At 43.7% G+C, this 12,295-nt stretch overlaps 1 long non-coding RNA gene across 1 annotated transcript in view; it reads right to left on the reverse strand.

Annotated features, from left to right (window-relative positions):
* The window catches only part of LOC141989271 (uncharacterized), a 212,319-nt gene that overhangs the window by 113,936 nt on the left and 86,088 nt on the right, over window positions 1-12,295 (reverse strand). Inside the window, exon 4 of the long non-coding RNA XR_012639952.1 lies at window positions 3,523-3,635. This is a non-coding gene — a long non-coding RNA (uncharacterized LOC141989271). The remainder of the gene's footprint in view (window positions 1-3,522; window positions 3,636-12,295) is intronic.

Below are 12,295 nucleotides of genomic sequence, written 5' to 3' on the forward strand. Positions count from 1 at the left end.
TTCTTGCAGCGCATTTTATGAGACTGTGTGTTACACAGATGCTCTGCAGAAACACAATCGACTACCATGCCAAAAGGGATTTTAAAAACAGTCACAACTAAAGGTTAATTGAAAGCAAATAACTCCACTGAATTGAAGAGGAATTAGATGTTGTTAAAGGTTGCCCTCCCCCATGCCAAGGCCTGGCTGCCTCTGTGCTTGATATGACGAGCTCAGTCCGCACCAGTCAGGCATAAGCTTTTCTTTTCACCACCAGCAAATCAGTGTGGTTTTCTCTTGATGTCCCTTTGTTAGAGTGCAGCCAGCTAGCTGAAGGCGTGTTCCCTGTGTTCCTAATCTCTTTATTACCCTATTAATAACTTTTAAAGCAACACACTCAGACAAATGAGAGCCAGGAAGCCAGATCTACCTTAATGACTTTCTTTTTATCCCTGGCAATTTAGGTAAAGGATCAAACTGTGCATTGAATAGTCTCCCATAGCTCAAGGGAAGAGCTTCAGGGGTGGAGAGAAAGCAGAGGGATTTTGTAGCCAATGAACATGTCAGGCACTCAGACAGAAAGTGGCTTACTGGGTTGCCACTGTCACACACTGTGGTGTAGGCAATGCAATCTAGTGGTCAGAGAAAGACTCAGGCCTAATGGTCTGAGCAGAGCTGGAAGGTGGAACTGGAGCCGGAAGACAAGCCAATGGCTGGAGGCAGAAATTTCAGAGAAAGGTAGAGACTGGGGCTGGAACAGGAGCAGATGTGGGTGGGAGCAAGGTCCAGTACAGGAAGCAGGTCTGGCACAGCTGCAGACATAGAATGCATTGACCAGCCACTGTGCTGCTGATGCTACAAGCCTTAAATGATGATCTTCTGGCTCTTCTGTCCACTCTGGGAGCAACTGGGTTGCCAGGCAATGGTGCTAAGAGGCAGCTGAGTTCTAGACAGCCACCTGCTACTTGCTAAATGTCCTCAATGGCCACTGAAGACATTAAGAGTTGAGGGTGCTCAGCACCTCACAGAATTGGACCCTCTATAAATAAGAAGAAGGAGCGAGACCCTTGAAATCCTTTGGCTTTTATGGCACTCTCTGCCATCTGTTTATTTTTAACAGAGAGCTACATACTCCCTTTGAGACCATACTGTTCATTAGCTGCTGGTTGCTGAGCTCCCCTCTTTCTTGGGCTTCTGCTTCCTCTAGAGCAGCGGTTCTCAAACTGTGAGTTGGGACCCCAAAGTGGGTCGCAACCCTGTTTTAATGGGGTCACCAGGGCTGGTATTAACTTGCTGGGACTTGGGGCCAAAGCCCGAGCCCCACCACCCAGGGTTGAAACCAAAGGGCTTCAACCCTGGGCGGCGGGGCTCAGGCTCCACCTTGGGCTTCAGCTCTGGCCCCCTTGCCCGGGCGGCAGGGATCAGGCTTAGGCTTTGCCTCCCCCTTCCCCTGCGCCTGGAGCGGGCTCTGGCTTCACCCCCCAGCTTGGGGTCACGTAGTAATGTTTGTTGTCAGAAGGGGGTTGTGGTGCAATGAAGTTTGAGAATCTTTGCTCTAGAGCCTTGCCCAGTCAAATGGGTCCTACTAATTGCCTTGCCTTTAGGATTAGTTTTAATTCCTGGCTGCTGACATTGACTCTCCGTGATACAACCTCAAACCTGCATTTTAGAATCCTGTTGCTTAGACCTGGCTGTTGTCTATTGTCCTGAGAGGTTTTAGTCTGCTCTTTTAAGTGCCCCGTAATAATGTAGTCGACAGATTAACTGATACCATTGACCTCATACCAAGTTCTGAGTCTGGTAATGGATAGTATCTGGTGCTTGCATGCAGCCACCTTCCCGATCCTCCTCCACATACGCCCTAGCCCTCTCCACATATGCAATGCATCTCTCTAATTGTGCAGTGTTGAACACAGGAAGAATATTCTTTGTGACCCCTGCAGGTGATCAGCTTTCACCCCATGCTATGAGTTTGATTACCCTTATTATCGTAGCTTGCATAGTTGCAAATGTTATTCATTACTATAAAATTATACAATCCTTTTTTAAATCCAGCCACAGTTTTGTCTCGATGCCCTCCTGCCGTGATGTGACTTCTACAGGCTGATTACAGACTCTGTAAAGAATCATTACTTTTTATTGGTTACACTTGTGCTGCCTTTAAATTTCACACTGTCCCCTTGTTGTTGTATTATGGGTCAGGATTTAAAAAAAGAAGAGACTGATGGTTTTCACTATGTGCTTCCTAATCTTAAACAAGTCTAGTCCATCCCTTTACATTCATCTCCTTTCTAGGTGGAAGAGACTTTGAGAAAATGCTTGATTGCTTAGTCTTGAGCTTTTTGTCATATCGCCCCAAGACCCCTAGGCCCTTCATGGTAAAGGAAGGATTTCTGACTTTGCCCTCTTTCCCTTATTATGAAGCATTCCTCATTTCATCCTCTGATTCCTTCCTCCCACTTCAGTCCTGGAGATGGAGCCTGCTCCCTCCCTCCCCAGCCATTTCTCCTATTCATTACAGGGACATTTTCATACATGCTGTGGCATCACCTGTGGCTCATGTGGGAAGACCCTGTCTCTGTTTCTCCCAAGTGTCCCTTGTCAACTTAATTGAAGGATAGGTGGTCTTTTAATCGTCTTCGTTTCTGATTAAGCTGCCATCACAGTAGTTTGCACAACACAGGGAAGATTCTCTACTGCTTTACATTCTGTGCAATCCCTGTGATGTCACTGAGGTTACATGGGGGAAAGCCAGTGCAGAATCTGGCACTAAGTGTATGAGAAGATGTATTTTTCCAAGGGCAGTACCTTCCAATGGAGACAGTCCTCTGTTGCTCAGGGCACTGATGCCTCAGCAGCCTCCACGTCATTATGGCACATTAAAACAGTTTTTTTTTTAATTTACATCTTGGCTAAGATCCACAGAAGATCCACAGAATGAGAGTGTATTCTACTGCAGTGTGTGTGTAGAGGGAAAATACCCCTAGGGTGGGAGACAGTGACAGCTACTCTGTGCTGTGAGGCACTATTCTGGTGAATTTGTTCTGAAGAGGTTTTTAAAGCATTTTTGAAATGCGTACAAATGGAAGAAGGTTGAGGGTGAGTCCAGGCTTTGTGGTGACTGAAAACAGTTTAGCTGCGTTTATATAAGGCAAAGTTCACACAGCTTGGGAAACCCTGTTTTATTTTGGAATCAACTGGGGGTTTGGCACAATGTCAAGTAGGGGCAGAAGCCACAGAGCTTCCCAAAGAATTTTCCACAAACGCAAACACACACACACACACAATGAGGAGCAGTAGGAAATGAATTATACTAAATAAACAAGAGATTGAAGAACCTCTTACCAAAAAAAAAGGACTGAAGAGATTTTTCAGATCAGAAAGGGATGACAGAGATTGCTTGGCAGTGTCCTTCAGCAGTCAGTGGGATAAGGAGCTTTGCCAAATGCTGTCGTGAAAAAACTCGCTCTGATCTCAGGAGTTTCCAGTCCTTTTAGCTGTGTGCTTCACACATCAAAATATTTAAAAGAGAGTTGCACCTACCTTGGTAATTGCCATCTTCTGATAGTCACATGGTTGAATGCAAAGTACTTCTCATTGGGTGTGAATCTGAGAGCTGCATTCATAGTCATCTGTGACACCCACATTGCAGGGACCTGGTGTCAGAAATCAGAAAGCAGCTGCTTCAGCAGAAGTTTCATAAGCAGGAAACAAAAAGAACACTGCTGTTGAGCATCCAAAGACACTCTGAATTCAATTTCAGCTGGGCTTATATTTATTTAGCTGAAGTTTAGTACTTACCAAATTTAGCTAAATCAATATAAATGAGGTTTAAATTGAATGCAGAGTGCCCACACAGAAGTTTAACAAAATTGGTTTAAAATAGAACCTTTCGTTAAACAGGTGCAATACTGAATGTAGACAAGGCCTCACAGCAGTAAAATCACAATTGAAATAGAGTAGACTTATTTATAGACAAATTTTCAAAAGTGGCCACTGACTGGGTTTTTCCATTTCTGAGCACCAAATCAGTTGCCAGTTTAGAAAACTCTGGCCTTAGGTTTGATACTTGACTCACATTAACACTGACCAGGTCCCTGTTCAGCACTGCAGTTTAGAGATGAACAAACTACCTCAGAGAAAATACTCCCTTGAAATATCTTCCAAGGGTCCACCTGAGCTGAACCTTTTTATTTACTTATTACAGTTTGCCTCTGTTTTTGATTTCCACACTCCTCAGCACGTTCTGGTTCTGTATGTAATTGGAAATGGAAGCTGCCCAAATCCCAGGAGAAACCCCAAGAAATACCTGTTCTCATGCCATTTCCAGCCTTATCAAGAGCAGGAAGTGAAGGACATCTGAAGAGAAAGCCCACTGGCACTGTGTTGTCCCTCACACAAGAGAAGGGACAGGGCTTGGTTGTAATGTATATAAAAGATTTTATTAAGGCTACTACAAACTCCTGGCCACACTACTCTCAAAAAATTCCTTCCATATCAAAGATGTTCAGATAAGCATCCAATGTGTTGGGTATCAATCTAAATCAAACCAGACTTCTGAACTGCTGCAGGTGCATCCATCGGTAATCCCGTGGCCACCAGCAGAAGGCTCCTAAATTTTAATTATATTTATATTTGGTGATCAGTCTTCTCCCTTGGAAAAGTTTCCCTGCATTAAGCAAAAGCCCCATCTCGAAGATGAAGAATACAAGAGTTTCATAATTATTATTAAGGCTACATTTTAGTCACAGGTATTTTTAGTAAAAGTCATGGACAGGCATGGGCAGTAAACAAAAATTCACGGCCCGTGATCTGTCCATGACTTTTACTATATACCCCTAACTAAAACTTGGGCTAGGGGGCTGCGAGTGCTCTGTGGGGGTGGTCCAGGGGCACTGTGGGGGGTGGCCCGGGGGCACTGCTGGTGCTGGGTGGGGGCACGGGTGAAGGCGCATGGCCCAGGACCACTGCTGGTGCTGGGAGGGGCGGTGCGGGTGGTAGTGCACAGCCTGGGACCCATGCTGCGGGGGGGGGGGGGGAGAGGGGCAGGCAGCAGCACACTGACCGGGACCCCTGTTGGTACTGGGGGAGGGAGGGTTGGCAGGGCTGGCAGGCTCCCTAGCCAGCTCCAACCGGCATCAGTCCCTGTAGCTCCTAGGGGGAGGTGTGGCTAGGGGGGCTCTGCGCAGTGCTCCTGCCACAAGCGCCGGCTCCACAGCTCCCATTGGCCAGGAACTGCATCCATTGGGAGCTGCGGGGGCAGCACCTGCGGGCACGGGCAGCACACGGAGCCCCCTGGCCCCTCCACCTAGGAGCTGCAGGGACATGCCAGTGTGAGCCGGGTAGCCCCCTGCAGGTAAGTGCTGCCCTGCACTCCAACCCCCTGTCCCAACCCTGAGCCCCAACCCACACACCCAAACTGCTGCTGCTGGCCCTGGCCACTGCAGAAGTCACAGAGGTTACAGAAATCATGGAATCCGTGACTTCCGTGACAGACATGCAGCCTTAATTATTATTGATATTACTGTAGCATCTAGGAGCCCTAGTTCTGGGCTAGGATCCCATTATGCTAGGTGCTGCACAAACACAGAATCAGAAAGATTGTCCCTGCCTCAGAAGGAGGCTAGAAGGACCAGGAGACATACAGAACCTTGGGTGAAGTATCTTGCTGTCATTTTGATAGAGGGACCATCTGAGGGATATTAATGTATAAGTTTTTACTGTACTGCATAGGGAACCAGCACAGAAATTCCAGTCACCAATATTTGGTGTTGGGTGAAGAAGCAGGTCCTATACCCAGGTGGGAATAGCCTCTCTTAACCCCACAGCATGTTTCACCTAACAGTACACCTGAAACAAGTTCCCTTACCTTGCACTTGACAGTGTGGTTTATGAAAATGCCAGTCTTTTCAGTTGCTCTCCACCACCATGAGCACCAGAGAACTTTCTTATAAAGGATCAGGCAAGCGTCCCAGTACTCCCACAGCAACCCCTTTTCACTTTGCTGCTTCCCTCAAATCTGTGTTTAGCTAAGGAACCCAAAGGAGGTGACTGCAATCATATGCAATACTGAGCTGTTGCTTCTGGGGAGTGTTTTTCTTTTCAAAGAATCTCTGATAGTAATTTTCTTGTGCACTGTTTGTTCCATTCAGTTTTGTCATGCAATAAGAAAACTGATTTCTTCCCAAGTCTAATTTTGCCCTCAGGAAAGAAGTAAGATTATTTCAAACATACTATGGTAATCAGGACCAATAAAGACTTGAAGAACTGAATAAAAGAACAAAGACAAATAAGAAAAGAAAAAGGGTTTCTGGGTAAACAAGGCAGAACACTTAATCAAAGAGACTCACTGGCAAGAGATTGCAACCACCCCACCTTGTGCTATGGTCTTGTCTGCCCTCACCAACTATGCAGAGTTAGGTTAGGAACCCTCCCGTGAACACACAGGTGTTTCAGGCAATAGCACTGGTGTTTCAGAAGAGTGAATTATTCCTGTAGAACTCTTCCTAAAATAGCAGCTCCACAGTGTTGGGAAGGGAGCTGGGCTGCTCTCTTTGGGATCAGATATACACCAAAGTCCTGAGCACATGTGGTTATTAACGATTCTGCATAACTTTGTACAAAAAGAAGACATCATCCCCAGTGTCCTGGTAAAATTCTCTGCCATTTTAAGAAAACAAACACTGACCCCTCCCCCACTACTTGCCTCTCCAACTACCATGCCATCTCCCTTTCATCTCTAAACCCATTGAACACACTAATTACAATCACTGTCTGGAATTCCTCTCCTTCAATTCCATCCTAGACTCTCCAATCTGGCTTCCACCCCTTTCACTCTAGTAAAACTGCTCTTGCCAAAGTCTCTAGACCTCTTCCTAGATAAAGCTCAGAACTAGTACTCTGTCCTCAACTTACTTGGCCTGTCAGCTGCCCTTGACACCATCAACCATGCTATTCTTTTTGAAATCTCCTCCTCCCTTGGCTTCTGCAATTCTGTCCTCTCCTGGTTCTCCTTCTACCTCTCTGATTGTTCCTTCAGCATGTCCTTCAGAGGATCCTCCTCATCCTGCCTCCAGACACCTGTGTAAGTTCCTCAGGGCTCTGTCCTTGGTTCCCTTCTCTTCTCCCTCTACACCTTAACAATGAATAATCTCATCCACAAAAACCAATTCAACTACCATCTCTATGCTGACAACAGACAGATCTATCTCTCTACTCCAAATTTGTGTCCTTCTTCCATGCTAAGATTTTGGCCTGTGTCTCTGACATTTTGTGGATGTCTACCCATCAATTCAAACTTAACATGGCTAAAACTGAACTCTTAATCTTCCCCCTATGCCCTCACTGCTACCTGCTTTCGCAATCACAGAGGACAACAGCATCATCCTTCCTGGCACTCAGGCCCTAACCCAGCTGCAGGCTGAATAGATTTAAATCCCAGTGATTTAAATCACCAATTTTAATTATGATTTAAATCAGCAAGCAGGAAACCTTAGTTTAAACAATCAATTTTAACTGTGTTTTCATGGGTACTTTTTTTAGTTATATTCCTAAATGTAAGTTGATTCTCATTGGTTGGTAATCATTAAAACATGTTGATTTGCAACTAAATAGAGCCTTTACGCTAAATTTGGTGCTTCTTTTGGATAACCAGGCAGATTCATTCTAGCTGTACACATTTATATAAGTGATTATTATATAACTTAATTTACATTTATTCACAGTTTTAATTTTTGCATTTTATTGTTCGAAAATGAATGATACACTTCTTATTTACTAGAGGATTATTAATTCTTTACTTCAGACTTGTGTCATGCTCAGTTTGATGGAAATTCAAATTCAATTAACAATGCACAAATCAGCATTTTAAAATGGCTTTTTATTAGTTAAATAAAATCCAAAATGTGCTGGAGACATATGAAAAGACGTTTATCAGTAAGTTTATCAAAACATGTTTTGCATTTAAAACTAATTTATTAAACAAAGGAAGTATTATCCATAATTAATTAATTGTAGATGTCACCCTCTCACACCGAGTTTTTATTCATTAATTGGAAGAGGAAAACAAGCTTTTCTGCATTTTCAGCTCTCATTGGTTTTTTTAACGTTGAATAAGCTAGTAATTGAACTGGGGAAGTCCTATGGCTTGTGTCAGACAGGAGGTCAAACTAAATGATCACAAGGCCCCATCTGACCTTGGAATCTATGAGTAAACTGACATGAAGAAAATATTCTCTCTGTGCCTGCAGAAGAGGCTACTGCTGTCAGCAGCTGGCTCCAGGTGCTTTGCCCATGACTTCCAGCAGTTTCGAGGGTTACCTTTCTTTAAAACTTGGCAGTCAACATATACTGCTTAATATTTTTTTAATTTACTTTAAATTATTTTAATAGATTATACTAAGATTAGATCTTGACTCTTGACATAGGTTGTCATAATTTCAAATTTAATTTTAAATAGGTTTATTTAAAAAAAAATAAAGCTGTATTTCACTTAAATTAAAAAACCCATTTGTTTTTATTTAAAAGAAAAATCATTGCTTTTTAGCCATCCTGCCAGGGTGTCATTATCTGCTGAGAGATCTCTCTAGGTCTTCACATCCGGGCTTTGTCTAAATCTTGCCAATTCTTTCTGCAGAACATCTCTACATTATGGGCTTTCCTATCCATCCAGAGAGCTAAAACTCTCATCATCTCACATCTTGATTACTGCCACATCTTCCTCTGTGGTGTTGACAAATGCAGTTTTGCCCTGTTCATATCCAAGCAGAATGCTGCTGCAAAGGTCATTTTCTGAGCCCATTGTTGTGAGCATGTGTGACGCATGGCTAGAAAGGGTTAAACATCCTGCAAAATAAATAACCCTCATAAGACTGGAGAGATCATGTTTGTGTTTTTGTATATTTACATATGTATGAGTAGGGTCGACAATGTAATCAACAGTCCCTGTCTAAGCTGTATTCTGATAATGCAGAGGTCAATAGAACATCCTATCATTTAAATGAATTGTAAACACGGGATATCTCGGTAGTCATCTCTCTTTGAAATGTACTGGGAATGGTGGAGGAACAAGCAAATGGCCTTATGTTAATTTGTATAGCCAAGTACTGGTGATGGACTTCCTTCAGTCACCCTAATTACCTTTTGATCCCCGAGGAAATCCCAACTTGTCAAAGAGAACATGAACTTGTATAAAAGATCCTTGGGTCCTGATTCTGTCATCTCAGATCTGCTTAGGCTTCATCAGGGGAAGTTTGAGTCACAAGACTGAGGTCCCAGTTATGCTGGTATGCCCTGAATATGATATTTGGACATTGGACTATAACCTATAAACTATTTCTGAAAGAACTCTTTGCAACTACAAAGCTCACCATCTACACTATGAATCTGAACCTCAATGAATCAAACTCATGTCTGTATGTATATTGATCTTTTAACCATACTCTCTCTCTTTTGTTTTTTAATAAATTTTAGTTTGGTTAATAAGAATTGACTGTAGCGTGTATTTGGGTAAGATCTGAAACATTCATTAACTTGGGAGGTAATGTGTCCGATCCTTTGGGATTGGTAAATCCTTTTCTTTTATATGATGAAATAAGATTTATAGAAATTTTCATCATATTTGACGTGGTTACCTGGAAGGAGTCCTGAGGCTGGATCACTTTAAGGGAACTGGTTTCAGAGTGGTAGCCGTGTTAGTCTGTATCAGCAAAAATAACAAGGAGTTCTTGTGGCACCTTAGAGACTAACAAATTTATTTGGGCATAAGCTTTTGTGGGCTAGAATCCACTTCAACTTCTGAGTACCCGTAAGGCAATAAAGAAGCTGTTTTATGCTGGCTTGGTGAATCTAAGTATTGAAATATGCACCAGCCTTATGGGGATTGTCTGCCCCATTCTTTGCAGTTCACCCTAATTGAGTGACCACAGCTGGCTCCCCACTCGGACCCCAGTCACACCACATGACCCCTCTTTTTTCATCCCTCCACTGGCTCTCCCTTCTCCATCACATCAGACATAAGCTGCTTGTCTTCACTTTCAAGGCCCTTTATGCCTATCCCACTCTACCAATTATCTTTCATTTGCTATCAAGATGTCAACTACCACTTCATGCCAGCCACCATCACCCTCTTGTTAAATTTTCAAACAATGCCTTCATGCTTTCTCCCATGTTGCCCTTGGGAGAAACTCCCCATAAACATCTGCAAAACTTATCTCTTAATCCTTCTTCAAAACCCTCTGTAAAACTCTCCTCTGCCATGATGCCTACAAAAAAAATTGACAAGCGGCTGCTGCTGTGCTGAGACCACTGCCAGTCATGCTGATCAGTAGTGTCTCATTGTTTCCTTGTGCTCTATCTGTCTGCAGTCATCTGTTGTCTCTTGTCTTATGCTTAGATTGTAGGCTCCTTGGGGCAGGGACTGTCTTTTAGTTCTGTGTTTGTACAGCACCTAGCACAATGGGTCCTGCTTCACGACTAGGGCTCCTAGGTGCTATGGTAATACAAATAGTAATAATAATAGCCAAGTCTGGCATTTTTTGTGTATATTTAGTAAACATGGTGATTTGGAAATCAGCTGTGCTCCTGTGGTTTCTTTGCATGGCTTTTGTTGTGTAAAGAGCAAAACACACAACACCCATTACAGCATAGGGCTTTCTTGAGCACCCATGACTACTTGTCTCTCTATGCACATGTGATGGCAATCAGGTTGGCCAGAAACACAGGGGACTGAACCAGGGACTTCCAGAGCTAAATGCTTAAGTCAAGTCTTTACAATTTTCACTGAAAAGCCATGCTCTCAAGCAGTGGTGAAAGACCCACACCCTCTGTGGATCAGGCACAGATGGAGATACGTTACACTGTACACATGCTCACCAGGGGGTTACACACACCCTTCAGTGGCCTCACTTTACAGTGTAGATGAGGAACTGGGTATTGGCTTGCTTGTTTTTTGCATATTTTTGTATGGCACTGTTTTTCTTTAAGTGGGTGATAGGAACCCTTGAGTTCAGGAGGAGGAAAAAAAAAGAGGAGTGAGGGGTGGGCACACAGCTTTGGTTAGGAATGAATTCATCACTCGTTTGATGCCAATTATAAAGGCAATGCATGCAGTTCCCTAGTAAATCCACTAGAGGTCAATATTTCATATCACAAAACATAATTATAAAGGGACAATTCTGATAGTGATTTGTTATTGACTTCCGTGGAGTTTTGCCTGCTTTAACCAGGGCTGAATTTGGTTCTGTATTGCCACATGACCTCCTGGAGTATAGAAGATGTTCAGTCAGTAGTTTAATAGACAGGATGGCTTAAAACCATTGCCTTCATACCCTGTCATGCAAAATCTCCAAAGGTTAAGTACTGCCCATTTTGTGTATTAAAATCTGTATACATGGCAAGGCAGAGGTTGACCAGCAGGACAGGGGGAGGACAGGCATAAAGATGAGGTCACTGACAGGGACTAGAAAAGTTTTAGAAACATGGGCTCTTACAAGGGAGGGACAGGTGTGAAGAGAAGGGCCCTGACACAGAGAAGCAAAGGCATGGGGATTTGGAATCATATGGGTAAGGGATGGGCATAGACAGAAAGATCTTGCAGTAGAATGACTGACACGGGCATGGAAACACTGTAAAATTGTTCTTTAAAACAGTTTAGTTCATAGCAGACTTGATGGATTCAGACATTTTGTGTTTCAGTCCTTTATAAATATCTAGCCTCGCTGAGCTTTACAACAGAGCAGCCATTCCGCTGAGACCAGGCAAGAAAGGGGAAACATCCCCAGAAATCCTCTAGGAGCTGAAAGGGGGTTGTGTACCATAAAGAAGATTTCACAAGGGTGAAACTCACCCCTGGGCAGAGTTCCAGAGAGCCTCAGTGGAACTGACGTGCTGCATAGGGTGATGCTGGCACGCTGCATGGAGTCCGGGAATTTCACCACAAAGGAGCAAAAGCTAATAGGACATGAGCGCTTCGGCTAAAATAAGAAAACTTTCCCCCAAACTCAAACCAAACCCTGCTTGCGGCTAGAAGGTCTGTTGATTTTCCTTCAGCCTCTGCACTTCCTTCTGCTACAACAGGGAAATGACAAAGCATCTCGTGAGCGCCTGTTCCCATGCAACCAGTGGAGCAGAGATTTGGCATGGCTGAGCAATCTAACGCATGGGTGTACTAGGGAAAGCTACCCATTTGTCTGCGGGAATGTGTTGTGTCCCTCCCCCTCGAAGGCCCATGTGCAGCACAGTGTCAACATTAATGATTCTAAATCTCTTCATTTACTCCAGCCACTCACACCAAGGATTCCCTTCTGGCTCTGTTCCA

Source organism: Natator depressus, chromosome 6 (assembly GCF_965152275.1).
Source record: "Natator depressus isolate rNatDep1 chromosome 6, rNatDep2.hap1, whole genome shotgun sequence".
Classification (NCBI taxonomy): domain Eukaryota; kingdom Metazoa; phylum Chordata; order Testudines; family Cheloniidae; genus Natator; species Natator depressus.